This window comes from Crocodylus porosus, unplaced genomic scaffold (assembly GCF_001723895.1).
Source record: "Crocodylus porosus isolate Cpor-Errol unplaced genomic scaffold, CroPor_comp1, whole genome shotgun sequence".
NCBI lineage: Eukaryota > Metazoa > Chordata > Crocodylia > Crocodylidae > Crocodylus > Crocodylus porosus.
Window position 1 is genome coordinate 68,372,421 of NW_017728947.1, and position 3,937 is coordinate 68,376,357.

The 3,937-nt window shown below is 40.5% G+C and overlaps 1 long non-coding RNA gene across 2 annotated transcripts in view; it reads right to left on the bottom strand.

Annotated features, from left to right (window-relative positions):
• Window positions 1-240: 240 nt before the first annotated feature.
• LOC109321531 overlaps window positions 241-3,937 on the bottom strand; it is a 24,395-nt gene continuing 20,698 nt past the window's right edge. For both annotated transcript variants that reach the window (XR_002104077.1, XR_002104076.1), the window contains exon 2: window positions 241-915. This is a non-coding gene — a long non-coding RNA (uncharacterized LOC109321531). The remainder of the gene's footprint in view (window positions 916-3,937) is intronic.

Here is a 3,937-nt window from a genome sequence, read left to right on the forward strand (position 1 = left end):
AGCATGACAACTTTATGCCCGTGTGTCTCCACCAGAGAGCCAGTTCCAACTCTTCAGCTCTTGCAATGCAGTTTTGGTTGTAAAGTCATGACAGAATCCTCCATTTGTTAAGAGAGAGAGATTCCCCATAGGACCCTAAATGTTAGTCCCTAGCTTTTTCAGTATGTTATTGTCAGATCTGCCTTTCCAAAAATGGCAGAATGCTCTTCGCAATAAACAGGCATCCCTATCATGTGGGAGCAATTCCAAAGTTGGAACAGTTAATTTTATACATACTTACAATACAGAGCAAAAAATACATTACTGCATTAAACACAGATTACTGTTTAGTTTAGTTTTTCATGCAATTACAAAACAGATATTGTTACATGTTAAATTAATCAAAATACAATTAAATCTCTCAGTAAAATAACATTAAATGTGAAGCCTCCATCAGATACAATTATGGTGCTCTTGAGTGAGAAATAGATATTTCTCTCTGTTGAAAAAGGTTACTGATCTCATCTGTTTACACACCACAGTTACAGAAAGGGAATAGAAATATAGTTAATTACAGTTTTTCTCTCTCCAGGTGTCCAGTACATTAATTAAGCTTTGATGTTAGCATACTGTGCTTTTTCTTACCCAAATGTCTACTGCCCCAGTCATTTGTATGCACAATCAACATTAATGCTAAGGGGTCCAATCCAGCTTCAGTTGACACTGTTGGGAAAGGATTGGGATGTGAGGGAATAGCCCAATTAAAGTGCTTGGTGACTGTGGGAGGGATAGACCCCATAGGGTCTAAACACAATATATCTTCTATCTTCTTAGGCATGCAAACTCCAGAAGGATGCAGATGCTATTCTTGCAGCAAGGCATTCTATTCAATGGAAAGATTTGCCTGCCACAACCAATGTTGTGTACTCCTTGGCCCTTGACAAAGAGGGAAGAAAAGATAAGTTAGTATCTGTTCTTTCCAGTGACACTTCTATATTCTTTCCTGTCACAAAAAAACAGCTTTGTAGTAATGAGCAGTTCTAGAGAGAAGCATTTTTTAAATTATTTCTCTGTTTCATATTCCCTAGCATCCCAAGATTGTCAGCGACTTTTCTCACTGGAAATGTTTTCAGTGGGAGATAGGTGACTTAATTTGAATTAGGTGGCTAAATCTTTCAAGATCTATACCTAAATTATCTAAGGCTTCAGTAAATGCCAGACTGCAGGAGAAAAATTAATCGGACTCCTGCATAAAGGATTTTTCATAGTTTCCTGTAAGCAGATTGTCTCCTTCTTGAGGAATATTCTAAGGTGCCTTTTATTATCCTTATGTTGAGGGATCCTCCACCTCTCAAACACTATTGAATCTGTAGACATAATTTTCAGGTCATGTGGTGCTTTTTCCCTGTATGTGACTGACCTCTGAAGAAGAGCTGTCAACACAGAACTTTGTATCTTTGGGCTCAGCACTTATAAATTTTCTTTCAGGCAAACTGATATTTCACTAGTCAGGAAAGAATGGTCACAGATGATAGGTCATTAGGAAACTCTCTGAATTAGAATAACGAACCCCTGATCTCATCCCCAGAGCTGTTTGCCAAATAGCCTGGGAAAACTGGATGAAGTATGGAGAGGCAAGAATTAAATATCTAGTCTGTCATTCAGCAGTTACTGCAAATAGACCGCTATCTCCAGACAGTGGTCTTTTTTTGCTGGATAGTCCAAGAAACTTGCTAGAATTTATTGACCTCAGGCGGTTTACCATATTTTGAAGTTTGATTTCTCTCATGACACTTTGATGCAATACTATCAGCTTTTGATCAAACAAGTCGCATTCTATAAAATCTCATTGTACCACAGCACAATAGCTTCATAGAAATGAGACCACGTTTTCCTAGCCAGTCCTATAAGATTTGAAACAAATGACATCCCAAGTAACCATGAGCTATATTTTCTCTAGAATCGACACCTATTTTTCAGCAAAAAAATTGCCTCTCTTCTTTGATAAAATATTATATGTGCTTTTCAGGTCTCTCGTAGGATTCTAATCGAAGGGATTGCTAGGTGATCTTGTTTTCTCTTTAGCTGTGTGAGGAAGGGAAATTGTTTGAAAAAAAGAGTGCTAGCTGATAGTCTTGAAATCTGTAAATTCTTAATATTCATGAATTCAAATAAGATAATAAAAGTGTGTCAAAAAATGACTTGGCTTCTTCTTAAGACTTTATGTGTAGCTTAAAATATTACAGAGGCCCTTCAGTGCTGAGAATTGTTCTTTAATTTTTTTCCAAATTATCTTAAAGCATAGGATTTTCAAACTTATGTTTCATAGCCTGAGGCCAGAGAATTTATTTAACATTTGATACTTTAGAAATACTACAGGGTTGGAAAGGACATCTTTTACATAACCTTTGTTTTAAAAGCACTAAAGGGTTGATTTTTTTTCTCCCTCTCACAGTGATTGTTAAACAGATGCAACAAAGGGAAGGAAACATTTTATATTAGATGTTCTAAACATATTTGATGTTCTAACAAATGGAAAAAACATTTTTATTTAGTATTAGGCTTTCTAAAAAGAAGGGCTTTTTATTTCAGTTGTGCATTTTTGGAGTTGCTGGAGGTACTGAAGAGAATATATAAATAAACCTGTAAAATAATTCAGCTCTAAACTTTTGACATTTCAGGGCCAGTTATAGACATTTCAGGAGACCTGGTGCATAGAGAAGTTAGATGAATTGCTTCCAGCACCGTATGTGGTATTTAAACATGTACATTTTACCACTCCCACAATACAAAGAAAAATATAGACCTGTAAAGTTGGGGAAAACATAGTGAGTCATTAACGTCAGTCTTGTTAGATCTCAAGATTAGGCCAGAGCATTGGCCTTGCAGCTTAAATTTCACATTTTTAATATCTAGATTTTCTTGGTATTAGAGGCACATATCCCAGCCAGGTCAAGATGGTGCATTAGCCCCTGCAGTAGATGTGTAGAGTTCCAGGCAGTTCACTGGATCTTTTGGGTCTAAATTTTGAAAACTGAAATTCTCTATGCTGGCAATCACATATCCCTGGCACCCTTTCCTTACCACAGAGGGGCCCATACTAACGTCTTGGCCAGAATTTTCTCTTTTCCTTCTGGCTTCAAAATGTGCTGGCTGGCTTCCTTCTCAAAGGTGGTTGTAAAAGGTGCTGGCTTGTGGCTGAATTATAAGCAGTACAACAGAATGTCATGGGATGGGGTCCTGCAGGATGGCCGAGATCTCCCCAAGGCCCCTTTACCATGCTAAGTTGGCCCAACGGGCACTCTCTGTTCTCGCCCGCCACGTCTTGTTGGTATGAATAATAGGGAGGCTGCCTCCAAGTCCTCTTGGACACGGTCTTAATTGATTCTCTGGACCCCATGTGTCTCCAGACCTCTGGAGGGTCCCGCTCCTAAACAGATGTCACAACGAGTGTTTCAGGGCACCCTAGCCTAATGGGCTATGCGTGGCTCCAACCATCCCTTTACCACAACCCAAGCCTTGCAGATGGTACTGACATTGTTCTGGTCTGGGCCTTGTTGTAATTTGGCCCCCTTGTCCTCCTTGGGCTCTCTGCAGCCCCATTTCGCTTTATGTTTCCCTGGCGCTGGAGTCTATGCACCCCCAAATGCTGCACACTCTCTGGCACTGGGGTCCCCATGCTGCCATAAGCCCCCCTCATGAGGCCTCCTCCTTCCCCTAATAGCCTCACCCAAACCACCGGTCTTATACAGCAATAAACAAAACATAAACCCCTGGGCGGCAACATAAATTCAAGCCGTCCGGAGAATACTCCGTCCCCCAACAGTGACAGAAGCTGTTCCTGCAGTCAGGTCTCTCCCCTTTGGTTGCTCTGGGAGAGCTACTTCCCCCTTGGCTGCTGGCAGGGAACTGCCCTCCAGGCCTCAGCCCTGGGGTTTACATACAAGCCAGGCCCTGC